The following is a 13,841-nucleotide window of genomic DNA, read 5'->3' on the forward strand; positions in this document are numbered from 1 at the left end:
CCCCATGTAGTTGCTGGGTATTGAACTCAGGACCTCCTGAAGAACAATCAGTGATCTTAACCTCTGAGCCATCTCTCCAGCACTTTTCTGTCCTTTTAAGACAAAAGGAAGGAAAGGTTGAAGCAAAAAGGAAAACACTGGGTCTCAGAGGAGCAACTGAGTTAGCAGTTGCTAACTTGTTTAGGTTTTTTTTGGTTTGTGTGTGTGTGTGTGTGTGTGTTTTGTTTGTTTTTCAACACAGGGTTTCTCTGTATAGCCTTGGCTATCCTGAACTTGCTTTGTAGACCAGGCTGGCCTCAAACTCACAAAGATCTGCTTGCCTCTGCCTCCCTGAGTACTTGCTTAGTTTTGTAAGAGGAGCCATAGGCTATTGTTAGGTCTGGAAGAAACATAGGACAAGAATCACTCAGTACCTGTGCCTCTCACCCCACCCCCTACCCTAAAGCTCTCCAACCCAGGGCCTGGGCTTCCTTCCCTTCCCCCAGCCTGATCCCCATATAACTCAGTGTTTTTGGCTATTCACTCTCTTGGCTCTCATAACTCTCTCGGTCCTCTTGGCCCCTCTTTCCTCTCTCTTTCCATCCTCTTGGCTCTCTCCTTCTTCTCTCGTGGCCCAGGCTATTCTGCTGGCTGTGTTCAAAGCAGTTGTGTCCTCATCTTCACTTGGAGAAAGGGCTGATGCTTGGCTGAGTGGTTTTCATGGGGAATAAGGACCAAACAGCACGAATAGAGGTTCCTAATATCCAGACCCTGGACATCAGCTTCTGCTTAGTCCTGTTTCTTTTTGTTGTTGTTGTGTTTGTCTGTTTTGTTTTATTTTTAAGACAGGGTCTCTCTGTGTAGCCTAGATGGGCCTGGAACTCTCTAGAACTCGATAGGTAGACCAGTCTAGCCTTGAACTCAGAGATCCGCCAGCTTCTTCCTCCTGAGTGCTGGGATTAAAGGTGTGAGCCCATTATCTGGTTGTAGGTTGACAGCTAACACTTTTAAGTTGTGACTTCAATTTAGAGTGAAGGTATTTTTATAGCAGTTTGGCCCATAGACAAAATGTAGTTTCTTTCCACTACCACTATATATGTACATAAGTGGTGAGTGCGTGCGTGCGTGCGTGTGTGTGTGTGTGTGTGTGTGTGTGTGTGTGTGTGTGTTTGTGTGTGTTGGGGTGGGCCTCTTTGTCTGGGCCCCACTTTAGACACCACCTCACCCAAAGAACCAAACCAAACCTCAACAACAAAACGGCACAGAGAAATCCTACAAGCATTCAAACAGGAAGGTGAAAGAGGGGAGTGTGTGTGTGTGTGTGTGTGTGTGTGTGTGTGTTAGTGCTTCTCTATTACAAATCTAAGTAAGCACTATGTGAAGATTCCTCCTCTTTATTTCTAGTGTCTTGATTTTCTTATTTTTTAAAACTTTTTTATTTTTTAAATTTTTTGGTTTTTTGAGACAGGGTTTCTCTGTGTAGCCTTGGCTGTCCTGGACTCACTTTGTAGACCAGGTTGGTCTCGAACTTACAGAGAGCCTCCTGCCTCTGCCTCCCACGTGCTAGGATTAAGGCATGTGCCACCACACTCAGCTTTTTTTTTTTCTTTTTTTGGTTTTTCGAGGCAGGGTTTCTCTGTGTAGCCTTGGCCATCCTGGACTCACTTTGTAGACCAAGCTGGCCTCGAACTCACAGCGATCTGCTTGCCTCTGCCTCCTGAGTGCTGGGATTAAAGGCGTGCACCACCACGCCCGGCTTTTTTTTTCTTTTTATACGTTACTTGTAAACATTTTGAAATAAGTAGATGAGATTTGCTAATGTAAAATCATAGCTCTCGCTTTTAAAAAGATAAATGTGAGTGACCATGGTCCAGGAGCACAGATTCATGTTACCCCAAATATTATATTCTAACATGGTACCAGTTTCACGCAGTGTTACTTCAACAGAAAAAAAAAGCCATAAATCAAGATACTTTAAAAATACATTGGTGAGAGCCAGGCGTGGTGGTGCACACCTATAATGCCAGAATTCAGTGAGGCAGAGGCAGGTGGATCTTCAGGAGTTCGAGGCCAGCTCGGACTACACAGTTAGTCCAAGATAGCCAAAACTGTACAGAGAAACCCTGTCTCAAAACCAGGGGAAAAAAAAGTTCCCATAAGTGGGCTCATTTTTTGTCAGTAGGCAGTTTGTGAAGTTCCAGTAGTGACTGGTGCACACTCTCTTTCACAAGTCGTGCACTGCATTGCGAGCCCGTTCTCCCCGTCACCACAGCCCAGTCATCAGCTCTTGATTTCCTGCGGCAAGATTGCTGCGTTTTCATCCATTGCCCAGCGTGTCGGTGGAAAGAAGCATCTGGCAAGGTTCATCAGGGCCACATCATCCCAGTCGAAGTAGCAAGATATGGACACAGATAGACCATGGGGCCGTCCTGCTCCATGTTGACCTCCAGCTTGGGGGCAGCCTCTGTCCCGGATGCAGTTCCGGCTCACCTGTGAGGGGGACTTGGTGGTCATGGTGGTGATGAGGTAGTGGAGGGTCTGGCCTGGAGCAGCCAGCTGGTACCCACGGTCAAACACTGTCAAAGCAGGAAGCATTGGTGACTCTGGGTAGAGAACACCTCTCACCCTTTCTTGAACACTTATAGCTTATTCCTAAGTATTAGGAGCAGATTTCTAAGATAGGAGTCTTTTTTTTTTCCTGTTATGACTTTAATGTTGTTTTTGACACCACCACCCCTCCAACACACACACACACACACACACACACACACACACACACACACACTCTGTAGACCTGGCTGGTCTCAGACTCAGAGAACTGCCTGCCTTTGCCTCCTGAGGGCTAGGATCAAAAGTGTGCGCAGCCACACCGGGCAGTTTTGAAATGCTTTGATAAGAGGATTCTATAATTCCATTTCAGCTGTGGAAATAAAATGCGACACAACAACAAATAATTCCTAGAACACTTGGGCTATAAACCAGGATTACAACACACACACACACACACACACACACACACACACACACACACACCATCACCAATAAGAGAACCGTTGAAAGCTGAGGAGCTCCCAAATTGTTTTCTTAAAAATAGGTGATCAGACTGTGAATTCAAGGCCAGGCTGGTCTACAAGGCCAGTCCAGGACAGCTCAGGCTACACAAAGAAACCCTGTCTTGAAAAACAAACAAACAAACATAATAGGTGACCAGTTGGGTGATCCATTGTCAAGGCAAATGGGATCCACAGTGATGCATTTATCCAACAGCAGCTCAATCTCTTCACGGAAATATCAGGAATACGTTTTTACCACAAACACGGAAAGAAGTCCTGAGAAAGACATAGAATAAGGAGGTCCCACAATGGCACCAAGTTCACCCTCAGAAGTTGGCTTTAAAAAGAGCTGAGAAGGCAGGGCATGGTGGCACATGCCTTTAATCCCAGCACTTGGGAGGCAGAGGCAGGTGCATCTCAGTGAGTTTGAAGCCAGCCTGGTCTACATAGAGAGTCCAGGACAGCCAAGGCTACACAGAGAAACCCTGTCTCAAAAAACAAACAAACAAACAAACAAACAAACAAAGAGCTGTGAAGGAGGGTTAGGACGATGCTCAATGTTTACAGTTTCAGAGGGTTAGTCCATGACTATGTGTTGGGAGCATGGTGGCAGGCAGGGAGGCATGACGCTGGGGCAGTAGTTAAGAGCTTACATCCTGGGCTGCCGGTCGGGAGGAGCAACAAACTGACTCTGGGATCTGCTGCTCTGTGGCACTGAAAGGCCCTTCTAGAACTGGGGTTTCCTTGTACTTGTCATCAAGCCAACATTTACAGAACGTGTTGCCTCAAGTTTCCCGGTCCTTTTAGCTTGACCACCTGGTACAAGAGACAGTTGTATCCCTTGGAACTGGGACCAAGAAGGAATTTTCTTATTTATGTGGCCAAGTTTTCAAGGTCATAATACAACATAAGAATCTCACCCTATTTTCATGTCTGAGCTCCTCCGCACAGCTGCATTAAAATAGACTGCCCTCTGGAACCTTCTTTAACAAGTGGCTGGAAAGCTGAAGGACAGCAACAATGTCTGGGAGAAGAGACATTGGAGGTGTGCGCTAAGATACAACAGACTCGCTCCATCTGAGGACTAGCTTGTGCAGACCAAATGCTTTCCCACTATTCGCTTAAACTAGGAGAAGAAAAGAAAAAGAAGGAGAGATTGTTGCTGCCTGCTACACTGGGTCTCACAGAGATCCAGAAACCTGGTGAGAAATGCTAACTCTTTTTTTTTTTTAATGGAACTCTTCATGAATTTGAGTGTCATCCTTGCTCAGGGGCCATGCTAATCTTCTCTATATGGCTCCAATTTTGGTGTATGTGCTGCCAAAGAAAGCACGAAATGCTAACTCTTTGACTCTTGGGACTGAGGCTTGCAGAAGAGCAAATGTACTTAGGCCATAGCACTGAATTTGTAGAGGCAAAGGAAAATTTCCCCAGCACCCTTTCACGTTTTGCTGAAATAAACTCCATTCAGTGGGTTTATATTTAAAATTATAGGCTGAAGCTAGGCAGTGGTGGTGCACGCCTTTAATCCCAGCTCTCGGGAGGCAGAGGCAGGGGGATCTCTGAGTTGGAGGCCAGCCTGGTTTACAGAGTGAGTTTCAGGACAGGCAGGGCTACACAGAGAAACCCTGTCATGAAAAACCAACAAATAAATATAGAGTGAAAGGCTGAGAACATGGCTCAGCAGGTAAAGTGCTTGCTATGCTTGCCGGGAAAATGGGAGAAGTGGAGTTTGGATTCCCAGAACCTATGTCAAGGCGTAGGTGCAGCCCACCTGTAGTCCCAGCCAATGGGAGGTGTGGACAGAGATCCCAGAGCATGCTGGGTGGCTAGGCTAGCTGGATTGGCAAGCTCTGGGGTCAAGTAACACATCCTGCTCCAATCCATAAATTTGAAGTGATTGAAGAAAATACTTGATGTTGGCCTCTGGCTCTCCACACACATGTGCACACACATGCATACATGTGGACTCCACATGCCCACGTGTGCCCGTACACATGTGAACAGACATACACACATGCACATGCGAAAAATGTTTTAAATATAAGTTGAGCATTTTCTCATTAAATTTTCTCCAAAGCATAATATTATGATTTGTGTAATATGTCATGTGACCATGGAATAATCTACCTACTTGTTTTTCTAATTTTTCAGTATCACACAAACACATACAAACACACACAAGCCTTTATAGTGTGGGTTTCTAGAAGAGGAAAAACCACATCAACAGAAATAAATATGTAGCCAGGCGTGGTCACCCACGCCTTTAATCCCAGCAACTTGGGAGGCAGAGGCAGGGGGATCTCTGAGTTCTGTGCCAGGCTGGAAATCAAATGTGCCACGCATGCACTGTACTGTATCCTCACTCCTTATTGTAATTAAAATACCTTTCAAAGCTAAAAGGATACATAGTATTTCACTGCCATTCATATTTGTAGTCATTCATTATTAATAGAATTCAAAATGTTTTCTATTTATTAGCTACTTCTTTGTGTGTTCACTTAATTTTCTGAGACAAGGTTTCATGTAGCTCAGGCTGCCCTCAAACTCAAAAAAACCTTCCTTCCTTAGGCCCCTAAGTACTGGGATGGCTGCTACTTTTTTTTTTTTAGCTGCTACTTTTATTGCATGGTATAATCCTTCACTGTTGTCCATTTTATGTCTTTACGATATGTTAAATCAATAGACATTACAGAGCAGTTTTAGGTGTACAAAAAAAAAAAAGGCTGGAAAGTAGAGGTTTTCCATACACATTACCGCCCACTCTCTCAATACCTCCCCCTCTTCCCCTCCCAGCGTTTCCCTTAGTTGTTAGCACCTTGCACTGGTGTAGGACATATGTTACTGTTAATGAGGCAAAGTTGTTACCTGACTGTTCACTGAAACCCGCATTCCTCCTTTGTGTTTTAGGAGCTGCTGTCTCAGTGTCCTCAAGGGACTGCTTCCAGACCCCTCCCCCAGAATTCCAAAATCCATAAAAAAGGATGCTCAAGTCCCTTATGTTCAAGGGCGTGGTGCTTTCACACAACCCACACACACGGATGTATTCTCATTTGTATACAGGTCAAGTCATCTCTGACTTACTTCTAGTACCTAATAGAATGCAAACACTACCTAAAGCGTTTTAAAATGGTGTCCTTCCGTGAGTAGTGAGAAGACAATATCTGCACATGCTCAGTACAGATTCAACTGGCACCCATAGGTAAACTGCGAGGCTGGCTGAATCCACAAAAGTAGAATTCATGGCTACAGAAAGCCAACAATACATTATGGGTTTCGGCAGATGCCTATGACACGGATGTACTCACCACTGCAAGCTCACACTGAATAGTCCCTAAGAGCCCGTGCTCTGCAGATTCAGCCTTCCTGCCCTCTATCCCCTGGCGCGCCCAACCTTCCTACTGCTTCCACAGCCTTAGCCTTTCCACAATGTCCCAGTGTTGGGACCACACAGTGTGCAGTCTTCAGACTGGCTTCTTTGACTCAGTAACAAGTATTTAGTGTTCTTCTCTGTCTTTTTGTGTCTTGGTAGCTCGTTTACTTTTGTTGCTGCGTGATATTTTAGTGTGTAGATGATGAAACTGTGGCTTATTTGCTCATTGATTGAAGGACTACTAATTTGCAAGTGTATGCAGCTCTAAACAAGCCAGCTATAAACATTCATCTGCAGCCTTTTAGTTTTTGTTTTCGAGACAGGGCCTCAGTGTGCCATCCAGGCTGGCCTTGAACTCATGGTCCTCCTGCCTTGTGCCTCTAAGTGCTGGCATCATGGCAAGTCTCATTTATGTGGTGACACAAGCCTGGCTCACATACAGGCTCCCTTGAGTACAAGCCAAAGGATGTCACAGTCTATGGTAGAGCATATTCGGTTTGGTAAGAAGCTATTGTCCTGTGTCCCGAAGTGACTGCACCATTTTGTATTCCCACCTACAATGAAGGAGAATTCCTATTGCTTACAAAATGTCTTAAACACCAAGCCATAGGCTATTTGTCTATGAAAAAGAACTACCTGTCACATATAGAATACTGTTTCTCCTCCCCCTTACTGACTTTGTTTCAGTACTCCTTTAAAAAAATTATTTATGGGGCTGGAGAGGTGGCTCAGAGGTTAAGAGCACCATCTGCTCTTCCAAAGGTCCTGAGTTCAATTCCCAGCAACCACATGGTGGCTCACAACCATCTATAACGGGATCTGGTGTCCTCTTCTGGTGTGCAGGTGTACATGCATGCAGAACATTGTATAAATAAATAAATATTTTTAAAAATTATTTATTTATTTTATAGGAGTGCTTCTTTATCTGCAGAAGAGGGCATCAGATCACATCGTATATGGTTGTGAGCCACCACGTGGTTGCTGGGAATTGAACTCAGGACCCCTGGAAGAGCAGGAGGTGCTCTCAACCACTGAGCCATCTCTCCAGCCCAGTACTCCTTTTCAATGGTTAAAATTTTCCTTTGCTGGCAAGGATTTATCAATTTTTTTTTTTCCGAGACAGGGTTTCTCTATGTAGCCTTGGCTGTCCTGGACTCATTTTGTAGACCAGGCTGGCCTCGAACTCACAGCGATCCGCCTGCCTCTGCCTCCCGAGTGCTGAGATTAAAGGCGTGTGCCACCACGCCCGGCTCGGATTTCTCAATTTTTTATTCCTTCTTTCTTTCGTCCTTCCCTTCTTTCTTTAGACAGGGTCTCACGATGTAAGGCTGGCCTGGAATTTACTAGGTAGACCAGGCTGGCCTTGAACTCAGAGCTATATCTAATCTTGCTTTCCCATGCTGAAATTAAAGGTATGCACTATCATGCCGGCTAATTTAAAATTCTTTGTTGTTGCTTTTCAAGACAGAGTTTCTCTGTGTAGCCTTGGCTGTCCTGGATTCTGCTTTGTAGATCAGACTGGCCTCGAATTCACAGAGATCCTCTTGCCTCTGCCTCCCAAGTTCTGGGATTACAGGCGTGCCCTCTTCTGGCATGCAGGTGTACATGCAGGTAGAGCACTCATACATCAAATAAATAAGTAAGTAAGTAAGTAAATAAATAAATCTTTTAAAAATATTCTTTAAAAAAAAAAAAAAAGCCAGGAGGCTCAAGAGATGGCTCAGCAGTTTAGAGCATTTGCTGTTCTGGTAAAGGACCAGGATTCAACAACCAGCACCCACAAGTCTCAGGGGATTGGATGCCCTCCCAGGTGCTGGGATTTTAAAGGCTAAGGTCTCATTTTTTAAAAAAAAATTTAAATAATTTGAAAATTACATTAAGAAAATATTTTGTATAGCCGGGCCTGGTGGTGCATGCCTTTAATTCCAGCACTCGGGAGGCAGAGGCAGGTGGATTGCTGTGAGTTCGAGGACAGCTTGGTCTACAAAGGGAGTCCAGGACAGCCAAGGCTACACAGAGAAACCCTGTCTTGGAAAACCAAAAAGAAGGAGGAGGAGGAGGAGGAGGAGGAGGAGGAGGAGGAAGAGGAGGAGGAAGAGGAGGAAAAGATTTTGCAAGAGCCTAAAAACATTTCAGCCGAGCACACTCAAAGTCTTTTCTCAATTAAAACTAAACAACTCATCCTAAGACAGGGCTTTCCGTTTTCCCTTTTATAACCTGCCGTTTGCCTGTGGCCACATCTATCTCCTTTCAATCTAGAGGAAGCGCTGTGTCCCTGCAGGGCAAATGTCCTTGTCCTCCACTCTCCTTTCTCCTTTTCTTTCTCCCTCGTCCTCTGTCTCCTGTCTTTGTCTCTTGTTTCCTGCCTTTATCCTTATCCTTGTAGGACCCCCCCCCCCCCCCCGGTGTTTATGATATTAGCCCTCTATCAGATGTGGAATTGGTAAAAACCTTTTCCCATTCTGTAGGTTGCCATTTTGTCCTTCTGATGGTGTCCTTTGCCTTACAGAAGCTTTTCAGTTTCATGAGGTCCCATTTGCTAATTGTTGATATTGGTGCCTACACTACTGGCGTTCTGTTCAAGAAGCTGTCTCCTGGGCCAATGCATTTAAGGCTATTTCCCACTTTCTCTTCTATTCAGGTTCAGTGTACCTGGTTTTAAGTTGAAGTCTTTGATTCCATTTGGAACTGAGTCTTGTGCAGGGTGACAGGTATGGATCTATTTGCATTCTTCCATATGCAGCCACCCAGTTTGACCAGCATCATTTGTTGAATATACTGTCTTTTTTTCCAATGTGTATTTCTGGCCTGTTTAATGAAAAAAAATCAGGTGTTCATGTATGTGGGCTATATCTGGGTCTTCAATTCTATTCCATTAATCAATGTGCCTGTTTTTTTTTTATTTTAATACCATGTTGTTTTTAGTACTATAGATTTGCAGTATAATTTGAAATCAGGAATGGTGAGACCTTCCACAGTTTTCTTATTGTTCAAAATTGTTTTTACTATTCTGTTTCTGTTTGTTTTGTTTTATGTCTGTGTTTCCATATGAAGCTGAGAATTGTCCTTTCAAGATCTGTGAAGAATTGTGCTGGAATTTTGATGGGGGATTACACTGAATCTGTAAATTGCTTTTGGTAGGATGGCCATTTTAACAATGTTAATCCTGATTCCTGAGATTGGGAAATCAAGATGAGATTTTTAAAAGAGAATTTCAAGCAGTGAGAACAAAGGTTTGGAAAGTCTTGAGTTCCCTTTTAGTGGCTAAAATACTGTGGTTATGGAAAGAGTGAGGGAAAACTGTGATGTGGGACTGAGAAGGGCCCTGGGGTGTAGCTGGAGGCAGGCACAGGGATGCAGTCCATTGTATGTAAAAGCTACTTCCAGAGCCTACCATTAGGAGGGCATTTTGGAGTGGCCGGTGTGGAGTCAGGAACCAAGCCATGCTGAGAGTGATCTCTAACAGGGGTAAGCTGTGGGGTGGGGGTGGGGTGGGGGTGGGGTGGGGGTGGGAGAGGGAGAGAGATTCAGGGTCAACTAACCAAATAGGTGTTTGTTTTCTATACTCTAGGATGGCTAACTGGTGGACTGGCATGCCAATCCTTCACCTCTCAGCGCTGCTGTCTGGCAGACCCACCTCCTGCCCTTCCTTCCTGTGTATGCTGGGGAGCTGATCCTTAAAGCAGTATTACCAAGCTCTCTTGTCAGTCAGCTTCTGGTCATAGAATCTGTCTTGGGGTTCTATTGCTGTGAGGAAACACCATGGCCAAAAGCAACTTGGAGAGGAAAGAGTTTTTTGGCTTACATACATCTCCTAAATGACAGGCATGGAAACCATGGCCGCAACTCAAATCAGGTGGGGCCCCAGAGGCAGGAACTGATGCGGAGGCCACAGAGGAGTGCTGTTTACTGGATTGCTCCTATGGCTTTCCCAATCTGTTCTTTATAGAGTCCAGGACCAACAGCCCAGGGATGGTCCATCCACAGCGGGCTGGGGCTTCCTCATTAGTCATTAATTTAAAAAATGCCCCTCAGGCTTGCCTGCAGCCTGATCTTATGTTGGTATTTTCTCAGTTGGAGTTTCTTGCTCTCAGATGACTCTAGCGTGTGTCATGCTGACATCAAGCCAGCCAGCCAAAGTGTCTGTCCCAACCTCCCTGGGTTTTTTTTTTTTTTTTTTTTTTTTCTGTTTTTTGTTTGTTTGTTTGTTTTCTGACCTGGCCCTGACTGTTAAAATGGTTATGACTGGACAAGGGTTGGGATGTCCCGGAGGTGGCAGGAAAGGAAGAATCAAGGTTGGATCTGTTTCCCTGTTTGGGTTTTTTTGTTTTTTGTTTTTTTGTTTTTTTTTTTTTTTTTCCTGGTTTTTCGAGACAGGGTTTCTCTATGTAGCCTTGGCTGTCCTGGACTCATTTTGTAGACCAGGCTGGCCTTGAACTCACAGCGATCTGCCTGCCTCTGCCTCCTGAGTGCTGGGATTAAAGGCGTGCGCCGTCGCCACCACCCAACCTGTTTCCCAGTTTTTGGTTTTGTTTTTTTTTTTTTTTTTTGTTCTTTTGAGACAGGGTTTCTCTGTGTATCCTGGAACTTACTCTGCAGACCGGGCTGGTCTTAAACTTAGAGAGCTGCCTGCCTCTGCCTCCCCGGTGCTGGGATAAAAGGTGTGCACCACCGCCTGGCCTATTCTCCAGTTTTATTCGAAGTAAGCACTGTACTTGTGATAGCCTTCACGCCTCTCTGTCTTCTCCTTCATTCTTCACGAGGCCTGTCAGGTTTATTCTAAAAGCCATGGGGAACATGCCTGTCTTGGCCACTGTTTTATTGCTGTGAAGAGCCACCACGGATGGCCAAGGCAACTTTTATAAAAAGAAAACATTTAACTGGGGACTTGCTTATGTTTCAGAAGTTTAGTCCATTATTAGCATGGTGAGAAGCATGGTGGCCTGCGGGAAGACATTGGAACAGTAGCTGAAAACTAGATCCTGACTCATGGGATGGGGGTGGGGGTGGGCTAGAGAGGAAGAAAAGGCAGGAGGGAGGGAGGGAGAGAGAGAGAGAGAAAAAGAGAGAGAGAGACAGAGAGAGGGAGAGAGAGAGGAGACATACCTGGGCATGAAACCTCAAAACCTGACCTCAATGACACATTTCCCCCAACAAGGCCACACCTCCTAATCCTTCCAAGAGTTCCACTCCCAGGTGATTATGCATTCAACTCTAAGAGCCTGTGGGGGACATTCTTATTGAAGCCACCACAATGCCTTCTTAAACCATTCCAAAATTCCACATTACCTAGAATAAAGAGCTAAAGTCTACCTCGGCACTGTGCTGCCTATCTTTCCTCCTTTGTTCACTCCATCTAGTATTGACCCTCTTGCCATTCCGTAAACTCTGCCTCAAGGTGTTGCAGGATATTTGATCCCGTTTGAACCCTGAGATCGTGAACTGGAAAAACCTGTCTTGTGTTTGCTGTGGTTCAGCCCTAACACACACCTTTAATCCAAGAACTTTCTGTTCATTGTGAACAGGTGGTTATGGTGTGACTCAGCCCCAGGACATGCCGTTAATCCAAGAGCTATCTGCACACAGGATTTAATAAAGTTAACCCTAGGTCAAGAGGTGGAGCAAGAAACCAGCTGACATGGAGTAAAGAGTAGGAGGAACTTTGAGTTGAAGGGTATTTAAGACAGCATGGAGAAGAACACACACATAATACAGACCAAAAAATTAGTCTTAATATGTCTTTAAATATTCTTAATAAGACTTGTCAACTTTTAAGGACAACTTTGGTAGAGGTGGGATTGAGACACAGTTCACACAGGACGGGCAGCATCCTTTGGGCCCAAGGTTCAGCTTTCAGTAACTTTTGGTAAGTCTAGTAAGCTTTAAACTGTACACACTAGGAACATATACATATCTGTGAGAAATGCTATTGTCCAACACCCAGTGGAAACTCCCTATTCCCCTCATCCATGCAAACACAGGGCCTTACCTAGCTGCCAGAATGGCTGCCCACGCTGTGAGGGAAGGAAGCCTGGTCAAGGCACTCACTGAAGGCCTGCCTCTTACCTCACAGTTGGCCAGTTGGTTACTGTAGCATTCTTTCTTTTTCCTTTTTTTTTTTGAGGGGGGGGTTGGTTTTTTGAGACAGGGTTTCTCTGTGTAGTCTTGGCTGTCCTGGACTTTGTACACCAGGCTGGCTTTGAACTCACAGAGATCTTCCTGCCTCTGCCTCCCAGAGTACTGGGATTACAGGAGTGTGCCACCACACCCAGCTTCCTGTAGTAGTCTTCTGCTCTGGTGCCCTGAACCTCTCAGTTCTTCCCTTCCTGAATGTAAGAGAAACATGTAAATGTAGAACTCGCTTTTTCTGACTTCCATTTTGATCCTTTGTTCTTCCAGCAAGCCACTGAGAAATGAGAAGCGGTTGGTCCCTGGCCCAATTTTGTACTAAGTATCACTAAGTAAGTACCTAGCGCATATAGTCAACTTCCTGTGGGCTATGTATATGGCGGTGGCCACAGAAGACTATGCAGTTCCTAGGAAATTCCTTTCTTCTAGTCATAGCTGGGTGCCACATACTCAGGTGGTTGTGTTGCTGGTGGAAAGAGGCCAGCTGCCCTGCTGTGTCAGGAGGACCAGAGAGCATCACTATGTATGGCACACAGATCATGGTAATGATGTAATAAAATAATAATAATAATAATAATAATGACTATGCTGCTGGTTTGTGTTATGGTATGTGCTTTAAAATCATTTAACCCTTTTTATGACCTCAGCTCTATTAAACCTGCTATCACACAGAGCCACATTTTTAAAGAAACCCAAGTAGACCTTAAAAAATGAAAATGTAGGCTGGGTGTGGTGGCGCATGCCTTTAATCCCAGCACTCGGGAGGCAGAGGCAGGTGGATTGCTGTGAGTTCAAGGCCAGCCTGGTCTACAAATCGAGGCCAGGACACAGAGAAACCCTGTCTGGTAAAAACAAACAAAAAATCGAAGTTGTACTAATCACCTGGTACCCAAGGAAACGCATATGAGGAATCAGCAGAGTCCTTGCCATTCTTTGTGCTCCTGTCTGTATTAGTTACTCTTCTGTTGCTGTGACAAAATACCACAGCTAAGGCAAGGTATGCAAGATTTTGTTTGGACCTATCCAGAGAGGATAAGAGTCCATTGTGACAGGGAATCATGACCACAAGCATCAGAGGTGGTGGCAGGAACAGGAAGCTGAGGCTTCACGTCCTGAACCACAAGCCAAGCACTAACTGAGAATAGGCAGACCCCACACACTCACCTTCCACCGATGTACCTCCTCCATGATGCCATGCCTCCACTAATGTACTTCCTTCATGATGCCACACCCCCACTGATGTACTTCCTCCATGAGGCCACACCCCCACTGATGTACTTCCTCCGCTAGGCCACACCCCCACTGAT

The 13,841-nt window shown here is 45.1% G+C and overlaps 1 non-coding gene across 1 annotated transcript; it reads right to left on the bottom strand.

Moving 5' to 3' along the window:
- Nucleotides 1-4,258: 4,258 nt before the first annotated feature.
- On the bottom strand, nt 4,259-4,365 carry LOC127212519 (U6 spliceosomal RNA). The gene has a single exon (XR_007833562.1). It is a non-coding gene; the product is annotated as a U6 spliceosomal RNA (small nuclear RNA).
- Nucleotides 4,366-13,841: the final 9,476 nt, after the last annotated feature.

The sequence above is a fragment of the Acomys russatus genome, chromosome 30 (assembly GCF_903995435.1).
Source record: "Acomys russatus chromosome 30, mAcoRus1.1, whole genome shotgun sequence".
Classification (NCBI taxonomy): Eukaryota; Metazoa; Chordata; class Mammalia; order Rodentia; family Muridae; genus Acomys; species Acomys russatus.